The following is an 11,580-nucleotide window of genomic DNA, read 5'->3' on the forward strand; positions in this document are numbered from 1 at the left end:
AGATATCTGTACATCAGTGCTCATAGCAACATTATACACAATAGCCAAAAGGTAGAAACAACCCCAAAGTTCATTAGTGGGTGAAAGGAATACACAAAAATGTGGCAAATACATGCAGGCAAATGGGATGTTATTCAGCTTTAAAGGGAAATAAAATTCTGATACACACTACAACATGGATGAACCTTAAAGACTTTATGCTAAATGAAATAAAGTGAGTCACTCAGTTGTGTCGGATTCTTTGCAACCACATGGACTATAGTCCATGGAATTCTCCAGACCAGAATACTGGAGTGGGTAGCCGTTCCCTTCTCCAGGGGATCTTCCTAACCCAGGTCTCCCGTATTGCAGGTGGACTCTTTACCAGCTGAGCTGCTGCTGCTGCTGCTAAGTCGCTTCAGTTGTGTCTGACTCTGTGCGACCCCATAGACGGCAGCCCACCAGGCCCCGCCATCCTTGGGATTCTCCAGGCAAGAACACTGGAGTGGGTTGCCATTTCCTTCTCCAGTGCATGAAAGTGAAATGTGAAAGTGAAGTCGCTCAGTCGTGTCTGACTCTTCGAGACCCCATGGACTGCAGCCTACCAGGCTCCTCTGTCCACGGGATTTTCCAGGCAAGAGTACTGGAGTGGGGTGCCATTGCCTTCTCCAACCAGCTGAGCTATCAGACACAAAAAGATAAATATAGTATGATTCCACCTGTATGAGGAACCCCAAATAGTCAAATTTATGGAGTCAGAAAGTAGAACAGTGGTTATCCGGGCTAACAGAGGGAGCATGGGGAGTTATTATTTCATGAGTACAGTTTCTGTTTGGGATGATGAAAAACTTCTGGAGATAAAGATTGATGACGGCTGCATGGCAAAGTGAATATACTGAATGCCAGTGAAATTCTACTTTAAAATTATTAAAATGGTAAATTTTAGGTTATATATATTTTACCAAAATACAAAAGAACAGGAATTTTGTCCTTTGTTGCCTTCTCTGCCATATTTAATTTCTTGGCTTCCGTAATAGTTGCTAAGTTGTGCCTGACTCTTTGGGGACCTCTTGGGCTGTAGCCCAACAGTCTCCTCTGTCCATGGGATTCTGCAGGCAAGGATACTGGAGTGAGTTGCCATTTTCTTCTCCAGGGGATCTTTCTATCCCAGGGATCAAACCTGCATATGCTGCATTGGTAGGCGGCTTCTTTACCATTGGGAAACCACCTGGGAAGCATTCCTGAGAGACTCTCCAAATGAGTGACCAGCAAACCTGTATATTAAGAATGATTCTGGGACTCCCCTGGTGGTACAGTGGTTAAGACTTTGCCTTCCAACGCAAAGGGTGTGGGTTCAATACCTGGTAGGGGAGCTAAGATCCCACATGCCTCACAACCAGAAAACCAAAACCTAAAACAGCAGCAATATTGTAACAGATTCGATGAAGAGGCTTAATGGTCCACATAAAAAACATTTTTTAAAAAAACAAAAGGATGGTTCTTGCTCGATATTTTTTTATCTTACTTAGATTTTGTAGGCATAAGTTTCTTACTTCTGGAGCAAGAAATGTAAATGAAATCAAGCAATCATCAGTTCAGTTGCTCAGTCATGTCCAATTCTTTGTGACCCCATGGACTGCCGCATGCTACGCTTCCCTGTCCATCACAATCAAACAATAGGAAGTCCTAAAATGTTACTTTCTTTTCTAGGAAGCCTGGAGACCTACCAGGATACATCCCAGTATTAGCTAACGTATTCTGATGGGGATAGCAGTTTGATGATGTTAGTAAACTAGGAAGATCATCTAGACTCTTGGCATTTACACTGTGGGCTGTGCATGAGCTGGGACAGCATCATCTGGGAGCTTGTTATCAATAGAAATGTTTATTCTTGGGTATCATCCTAGATCTACCAAATAAAAGTCTGCATCTTAGAAATTCCCCAAGTGTTTCCTGTGCATGCATGATGTCTGTGAAGCACTAGTCTATCCTGCCTTCTTAAATGCAGCACAAAAATTTTTTTTCTCCTTGGAGCTAGAAGTAGGGCACAATCATTTACTGCAGATGTGCTATGTAATAGGCACTATACAGAGTCACCAATGTTACATCATTTAACACATAAAATAACAATAGAGGTATAAAGTACTGTCCCCAATTAGCAGATGAAAAAATTGAGGCTCAGTCTTCACACTGTCACCCAGCTAGAAAGCACTAGGCCTGGCATTTGACTTCAGGTGTTCTATTACACCAAGCTGCCTTTGAAGCATTTTCTAAAGACAGCATTCTAAAACCTTTGCGAATAAAATATTACTTAAGACTTTCACTAAGGAAAACAAGGCATAAGTCAGAATCGTAAAGCTATAAACTGAGCATTTATCATTGTGAAGTGCTCTCCTTTATTAATCCTCACAATAATGAGGCGAGGGAAACATGCTCTTCATTCTGTAAACAAAAGAGCAGAAGCTCAGAGTAACTAGAGGTTTGTCCACAGTCATAAAGCTGTGAGTCAGAATTGGAATTAAGGTGAGAAAGCTTGACTGTTAACCATCGATACCCTGTCTCCTCTCTGAGGTCATTTAGATATTCAGAGAGCCACGGTAACTCTTCTACAGCTGTTAGCTGCTGTGGTCTGTAGCCAGCTGGGATGACATGGGACATTCAGCTTTCCTTAATGTGACTAAATGAAACCACAGGGAACCCACCTGTCATTAGAGCCTGGCTTTGCTCTGCACTATCCGCCAGTCTCTATTAATTTACGAGGTCCTGTGATCAAATTCTCAGGATCTGGTAGTCTTCCAAACTCAGCATGTTGTGAGTACTAGTCTCCCGGCCTGTTCTTTCCTCATGTGACTTGTCTCTGGGGTCTGGATGCCCGGCCACGCTAGAGTCCTCTCATCACTTCCTAGGACAGACGGCACCCCTTCCAAACTCGCATGCTTACCCAGCTATTTCCTTGGCTTCTAGAGCTCATCCTCCTCTTTGCTAACATCGACTCATTCATTCTTCAGGTCTCAACCTTCCTGTCACTTCCTGGGGGAAGCTTTCTCCAACCCCCTAGTACAGGTCAGGTTTCCCTGCTGGAGACTCCACCATGGCACTTGAAAGTGTGAAAGTGTTAGTCACTCAGTTGTGTCCAACTCCTTGCAACCCCATGGACTGTAGCTTGCCAGGCTCCTCTATCCATGGAATTCTCCAAGCAAGAATACTGGTGTGGGCAGCCATTCCCTTCTCCAGGGGATCTTCCTGACCCAGGGATCGGAGCTGGGTGCTCCTGCAGGCAAATTCTTTACCAGGGAAGCCCCATCATGGCACTTATCACAAGTGGAATTTATTAATTATTTCTTAATAAATTCTCTAACGTATTAACTTCATCCACTAAATGGTGAATTCTGAGAATATAAGAACCATGTTGTATTTTATACTATCCTTTCCAGGCACAAATACCTAAAGTATAATTTCCAATAAATATCTGTTGATTTAATTAATGAGTGTTAATAATGTCTGTGAAATATCTTTGTACACTATAAAGTTTTATAAACATGGTGTTGTTACATTCTTTATACTCTACTTAAAATTTATATTTTAGTGTGATTATGATAAATAACAAATTTGTATATGTTAAATTAACTAATATATTTTCTCTTATTTTAATGCTTGAGTCTAACTTTGGTCAATCTTATGGGTTTAAATAGGGGCTTCCCAGGTGACTCCATGGTAAAGGAGCACTGTCAGCGCAGGAGCCACAGGAGACTTGGGTTCCATCCCTTGGTTGGGAAGATACCTCGGAGGAGGAAACGGCAACCTGCTCCAGTGTTCTTTTTTTTTTTTTCTTAATATTTATTTATTTATTTGGTTATGCCAGGTCTTAGTTGGAGTATGTGGGATCTTTAATTGAGAGCTGCAAACTGTTAGTTGTGGCATGTGGGATCTAGTTCCCTGACCAGGGATCAAACCCTGGCACCCTGCATTGGGAGCACAGAGTCTTAACCACCGGACCACCAGGGAGGTCCCTGCTCCAGTATATTCTTGCCTGGGAAATCCCACGGACAGAGGAGCCTGGTGGGCTGCAGAAAGTATGTTACCAGGCAAATGTGTTTTGTTTTTTTTTTGTCAGAAAATGTAGATCATGTTACACAAGATGCTTCCAACTTCTGTCATAGTTGCCAAAATAGTAAAATGAATCCAGTGCCCAACTTTAACTCTTCAAAGTCTGGCATTCTTTACTTTTCTGCTCTTTTTAAATGACTTCTGTTCTATATTTATTTTTCATTGTCCTGTATTACATCGTATTAAGAAGCCCAGAGTCCTTTGGGGCTGTAGGCATGGTAGAAAACCTCTTTAGCATGAGTTATCAGCAGTTCAGAAAGTAAGGGCATTTTAAAGGAGGAGCTGGCAAAAATAAAGCTATTATCTTTACTACAGTAATGGAATATAGACACTGTGCCATTTGCACTGGAGAAATACACTGTGCATTAAGCCTCCTTTAAGCTGAGCACCAAAGAATTGATGCTTTTGAACTGTGGTGTTGGAGAAGACTCTTGAGAGTCCCTTGGACTGCAAGGAGATCCAACCAGTCCATCCTAAAGGAGATCAGTCCTGAGTGTTCATTGGAAGGACTGATGCTAAAGCTGAAACTCCAATACTCTGGCCATCTCATGTGAAGAGTTGACTCATTGGAAAAGAGTCTGATGCTGGGAGGGATTGGGGGCAGGAGGAAAAGTGGATGATGGAGGATGAGATGGCTGGATGGCATCACTAACTCGATGGACATGAGTTTGGGTAAACTCTGGGACTTGGTGATGGATAGGGAGGCCTGGCATGCTGTGATTCATGGGGTCACAAAAAGTGGGAAACGACTGAGCGACTGCACTGAACTGATGCGTGTGTGTGTAATTTACTTCAGTCATATTTGACCCTTTGTGACCCCATGGACTATAGCCCACCTGGCTCATCTGTCCGTGGAATTCTGAAGGCAAGAATACTGGAGCGGGTTGCCATTTCCTCCTCCAGGGATCTTCCCGACTCAGGGATTGAACCTGGGTCCCCGAATTATAGGCAGATTCTTTATCGTCTGAGCCACCAAGGAAGCCCCTCTATAAAACCTAAGATTGACCAGTTAGACTCAGCTATTAAAATAAAAGAAAACGTATTACAGTTAATTTAACATATACAAAATGTATTATTTACCATCAATCTCACTGAAGCTTTCTTTAGTGTTCCTCAAATTAAAATCATATATAACTCCTAATTAAGAGAAGGTAATCTTTAACACAGGATCTCTAAGTTTAGCCACTATTTTTTCATTCATGGTATTAATTTAACAATGTGTAAGAAACCACTTTGTAAACATTATTTAGTAAAGGTTTTGTGCTCTGTCCCTCAGTCATGTCTGACTTTTTGCAACACCATGGACTGTAGCCCTCCAGGGTCTTCTGTCCATGGGATTCTCCAAGCAAACGTACTGGAGTGGTTTGCCATTTCTTCTCTACCCAAGAGTAATTCTACAGTTATAATTATTCTTACTCTTATTATATAAAAAATCATTTAATATGTTGAATTATTTGAATCTTGAGTATTGAATCTGGGCATTCTGAGCATCCTAAATAGCTGGGCACTGGCTTCTGTCGTTTAAAGAAAATAATTTTTTGCTAGCAAAATATTAATAGTTAACATTTTTAACAGTTTATTGTATGCCAAGCACTGTGTTAAGTACCTTATGCAAATGATCTCATACAATCCTCACAGTCCTAAGAATAGAACCATTAGTATTTTCAGCCTCCTTTTAAGATGAGAGGAGAAGTTAGTAACTTATTAACATAAGCCAGGGTGATTTTCATAGCCTCTAACAGGAGGCCAGGAGACCTAACAATCAGAATGGACATTGTCTATAGCCCGGAAGGGTCTAGAAGTCCATAAATTCCATTTAGCTCTTGCATTACTGGCTGGACCTGGGGTTGTGGATGTAGGATCAGATAGACTGGGAATTCAGCTGAACACCAGCTCTGCACATAAAACAAGACACTTGTGTGATGAGTATTAGACTGAGAATTCATTTCAACAGATAACTAACTTTGCGCCAGATACTGAGAAAGTCCCTCAGTCAACAGGACTGAGGAAGATGTGATATAAAACCAAGGAACTTGGAATTGGAAGACCTGAGGGTTGGTCTTGGATCTGATTTGGGGAGCTGAGTGATTTGGGAGCTGAGTGACTAGCTTCTTGGAGCTTCTTAGAAAATGGATTAATTTTCTAATTAGTACAACTCAGGGTAGGCAGAGGGTGATTGATTTTTCAGGAGCCTAGATCATGAGCGACCATTTCTTAAAGATTTGCAACTTCCTTCACATACATATCAAGTAACATTTAGCTGATGTTTTCTTATTTGGCGGCACTGTGAAAATCTGCATTTGAAACTCTACAAGCCAGCAAAATTGATTGAAATTGTTAAATAATTTAGACCAACGAAACCTTGTACACAAATATGTAATTATGTAAATTGCTGTGACTGATGTTGGAATGTAACGGTTTACCCAACGAAAGCTAAAGGTGTTCTCTAATTAAAGTCTTTTAAATTCATGCTGATATTTGTACAGTTGAAATGCCGTAATTGGGTTCAAATGAATTCTTCAGGGAACATGTGGCTGTAGAAAATAATAATCTTGCCATAATTATTTTCAGTGTATATTTAACGATGTCATGGCTTATGCAATGGTGACGTTCAGACGCAACGGATTGTTAATGATGTGATTAATGAAAAGTTAAATATGTCATCATTTAGAAAATCTGTGACTACCTAATTTTTGTTATCTTATGCTAAAGTGATTTTTTTTTTCACATGTTGGATGATAAATATAACACGTTACTTTCTTACATAGTTTACTTATATAAACATGCTGGGATAGGACTTTACATACACTTACTGTGTACTTAGAACACACAGACTCTGGTATTTATCCATCCTCATGCATGCGTGCTAAGTCATTTCAGTGTGTCCGACTCTTTGGGACTTTATGAACTCTAGCCCGCCAGGCTCCTCTGTCCATGGGGATCTCCAGGCATGAATACTGGAGTGGGTTGCCATGCCCCACTCCAGGGGATCTTCCTGACCCAGGGATGGAACCTGAGTCTCTTCTGTCTTCTGCATTGGTAGGCAAGTTCTTTATCATTAATGCCCCCTGGGAAGCCCATCTATCCTCATAGAAACACATTTCTGAATGTTGTCAGCAACTGACATTCTGGTAAGGGAAGCAACAGAAGCTAGGGAGATAAGTAAAAAGAAGCAAAAGGTTGACGTGATATTTCATCTTACAGGACCAATTCCTTTCCTACTTCTAGCACTGAGAAAGCATACTGTGCCTCATGTTGGTTTTATTACTCTAAGACCTGAGTGGATTACATTCAGTGAATGTTTCCATAAAACAACTACACTGCTTCAACTAACAATCAAGGCTGTATTGTCCAGACCACCAAGGCACTGGTCACTTTGGGCTGGACATTTATATGTTCAGAGACATGAGACTAAAGAGGGACTTCCCTTCTGGTCTGGTGGCTAAGACTCGGAGCTCCCAATGCAGGGGGCCAGGGTTCAGTCTCTGGTCGAACTGGATCCCACATGCTGCAACTAGGAGTACAAATGTCTCAATTGAAGATCCCTCATGCCACAACTAAGTCCAGGGACAGCCAAATAAATAAATTTCGAAAAAGAGAGAGAGACTAAAGAAGTCCTCTTATCACTGTGTATGAATACATCCATGAAGGGGCCATTCAGCTTTGCTTGTCACAGGACAACTGAAGGTACGTATAGTGCTGCATGTGGCAAAGGTAGAAAGTGTCTGAGATTCAAAGTCAGGTGTTGGTGCTGGTTGTTCAGTTGCTCAGTGGTGTCTGACTCTGTGACCCCATGGACCATGGCATGCCAGGTTCCTCTGTCCTTCACTATCTCCCAGAGTTTGCTCAAACTCATGTCTGTTGTGTCAGCGATGCTATCTAACCATCTCAGTGGACCTGGGTTTACAACATGGCTCTGAATCTTAGCTGTGACTAAGATACTCATGCTCTCCCAGTCTCAGTTTCTTTCGACCAGGGTTTCTCAACAGTGGTGCCATTGACATTTTGATAACTCTTTATTGTGGGGGAATAGTCCAGGCATTGTAGGATGACTGGCATCTCTACCCACTGGAGACCAGTAGAAGTTCCCCCTAATCATGACAATCAAAAATGTCTCCAGACATTGCACATCACCCCTGCTTGGAAATCATTGCTTCAGATGTTAAACTGTGAATTATAGAACCCACCTCATAGATATGGTAGGCAGAATAATAGCCTCTGAAAATGTCCATATCCTAAGGCTTGGAGCCTATGATGATGTTACCTTACATGGTAAAGGGGAGTTGCAGTTGCAGATGGAACTATGGTTGCTAATCAGGTGATCTTAAAATAGGGAAATTATTCTGGATTATCCAGGGGAATCCAATATAATCACAAGTGTCCTTGTAAGTGAAAGGGTGAAGCAGAAGAGGTCTGAGTGATATGATGTGAGAAGGACTGTGAGTTTGCCTTTGACAGCTTGGAAGACAGGTAGAGGTCCACAAACCAAGGAATATGGGTGGCCTCTAGATGCTCGGCAAGGCAAAGAAAATGGACCCTACCAAGAGTGTACAGGAAGGAACACAGCCTGGCCAATGCCTTAAATTTATTCCAGTGTCGCACTTTTGACCCACAAAACTGGAAGATAATAAAGTTGTGTTCTTCTAAGCAATTGAGGTTGTGTAACTTGTTGCAGCAGCAAAAACTAATACAGGAGACTTTCCTAGTGGTCCAGTGGATAAGAATCCACCTTGCAATGCAGGGACTCAGGTTTGACTCCTGGTTAGGGAACTAAGATCCTACATGACATGGGGCAACTAAGCCCATGTGCTACAAATGCTGAGCCCACACACCACAGTGAATGAAGATCCTGTGTGCTGCTACTAAGACCCAGTGGATCCAAATAAATATTTTTTTAAAACCTAATACAATAGGGCCACTGGGAAAATTATGAGAATGCAAGTATGTTACTACTGCCTGACCAACAGTAAGGGCTCAATCGATGTCAATTACCTTTTTTAATATTTCAGGGAAAGTTTAGGTCATAATTCAATAATATGCAAGCTTTAATGATGCCCTTGGAGAAGGCAATGGCACCCCACTCCAGTACTCTTTTTTTTTTTCCTTTAGAGGTCTTTATTAAATCATAAATGTACAACAACTTCTTAATACTACAAGACACTTCAGTTTTTAAAATGTCTTATTATAGCATGATCCTAGAAAACAGTTTTTCCAAACTTTGTGAGAAAAATCTTGAAAACAGGTTCACATGTCACTGGACACTAAAAAAATTAATGTTATCAAAGAAGGGATGCTTCTATCCTCTTGAAAGAAACAAAAAGTTGGGAAACTGTCTCAAAAGCAATTTTTTTCATTCTTTCCTCCATAGTAAGGTGATGTTCTTAAGTAAACCAATCCATTCACAAATGACTCTCTGCATCTGTTCTGGTGTCTTCTGCTACATCACTGCCACCGTCATGGCATGACTGAGAAGAGTTTCCTTAAAGTCATTAATTATTTGGATAACCTAAAGCTGCCCTATTACCTCTGGGCTCTTATCCTCTCCTCTTTATACAGTCAGAAAGTGAAAGTGAAGTCACTCAGTCGTGCCCAACTCTTTGCGACCCCATGGACAGTAGCCTGCACCAAGGTCCTCCGTCCATGGGATTTTCCAGGCAAGAGTACTGGAGTGGGTTGCCGTTTATACAGTCAAGTCCACATAAAATAGGAAGCTAAAGATGCTCTTGTCAATCCATATCCAAGTCTTCCACCACCGTAGACCCCTTTTCCTCCTCCATAACCAGGGCTAACCCCCAAACTGCCACTTCCTGGTCGTCCTCCACACCTATTACAACCATGACCAAGTCCACTGACCACTTCTCAATCCATCAGCTCGTCCTCCAAAGCTACTTCCTCGTCCTGACCCTGGTCCAACATTTCCATCATCACCAGGAGAATCTCCAAAACCAGCTTTGTCTCCCCTTCCACTTCTAGAACTCTGGACTTGTTGCCTTTTAGGTCGAGAAAAGGCCTTTCTTACTTCTGCATGATGGCCGTTGATGGTATGGTTCTTCTGCAACACAATCTTATCCACGGGATCATGGTCATCAAAAGTCACAAATGCAAAGCCTCTTTTTCTTCCAGACTCTCTATCAGTAATTATCTCAATGGCATCGATTTTTCCATATTTCTCCAAGTAATCTCTAAGATGATGTTCATCAGTATCTTCAATCGCACCAACAAACAGCTTCTTCACAGTTAGGAAAACCCCTCGCTGTCCAGATTCCTCTCTTGGGACAGCGCGTTTGGGGGCAATTGTTTTCCCGTCAATAGAGTGAGGTCTGGCGGCCATGGCAGCATCCACTTCAGCCATGGATGAAAAGGTGACAAAACCAAACCCTCCTGATCTTTTGCTTGCAGGGTCCCTTATGCTCTCACAGCTTGTAAGCTTTCCCCACTGCTTGTAGTAGTTCCGCAGACTTTCCTCTGTGGTTTCAGAGCTCAAGCCACCAATAAGGAGTTTACGGAATTGTTCTTGTTCCTTCTTCTTCCTCCAAGAATTAACAGTTTGGAAACTTTGCTCGCTCTTGGACTCCATCACTCCAGCCATTTTCCTGGTGAGGAAAGGTGAGGGAGATGAGGGAGATCGCTGGGAAAGCTCAGCAACCTGACTGTTCACAATGCTGAGGTAACAAGAAACTAGAAGCTAACTCACCCCAGATCTGAGGGGAGAACAGCCACTGCTCCAGGAACAACACCTCCTAAGGGCACCTTCACAGTCACCTGGTGCCACTCTTTGAAATTCTTGAGCACCTTTCAATTTTCCAGAACAGTCTGATTTGTGAATACTGGTTCTCCCAATTCCAAGAGCTGTCCTGTGACCCACACCTGAGATGAAGGCAACCAGTAGCTTGCTGGAGATAGTCTCCAGTACTCTAGCCTGGAAAATCCCACGGGCGAAGGAGCCTGGTAGGCTGCAGTCCATGGGGTCGCTAAGAGTCAGGCACGACTGAGCGACTTCACTTTCACTTTTCACTTTCATGCACTGGAGAAGGAAATGGCAACCCACTCCAGTGTTCTTGCCTGGAGAATCCCAGGGATGGCGGAGCCCGGTGGGCTGCCGCCTATGGGGTCGAACAGAGTTGGACACGACTGAAGCGACTTAGCAATGATGCCCTCACCTCTTTAAAAGTACCCATGGATCTCATGCAACATGCAATCTGAGCATGGCACCTGCTCAGCTATAGCAAGAAATCTCTCATGCTACTGCTTGTGTCCCTCAACCTACAGGTCTGTGCTCTAGGTTCCCCACTTTCTGAGTCTTTGACTTCCTTCTCTAAAGCCTTTCTTCCTGTGGCCACTACTCTAGACACGTACCTTTGGCTCTGGTCCTTGGAGCTCTCTCGAGAGTGGTATCTTTACTTGTCTTCTGGTCCCTGCATGGCAGCTGTGATAAGGCACATGAGACTTTGGCCTAAAGTCACTGTAATTACACAAGTCGTTCTCGACCACCAG

The 11,580-nt window shown here is 42.6% G+C and overlaps 1 pseudogene; it reads right to left on the minus strand.

The window, feature by feature from the left end:
* Window positions 1-9,774: 9,774 nt before the first annotated feature.
* On the minus strand, window positions 9,775-10,675 carry LOC138088314 (heterogeneous nuclear ribonucleoproteins A2/B1 pseudogene; annotated as a pseudogene).
* Between the last annotated feature and the right edge of the window lie 905 nt (window positions 10,676-11,580).

The sequence above is a fragment of the Capricornis sumatraensis genome, chromosome 11, assembly GCF_032405125.1.
Source record: "Capricornis sumatraensis isolate serow.1 chromosome 11, serow.2, whole genome shotgun sequence".
In the NCBI taxonomy this organism is placed as follows: Eukaryota; Metazoa; Chordata; class Mammalia; order Artiodactyla; family Bovidae; genus Capricornis; species Capricornis sumatraensis.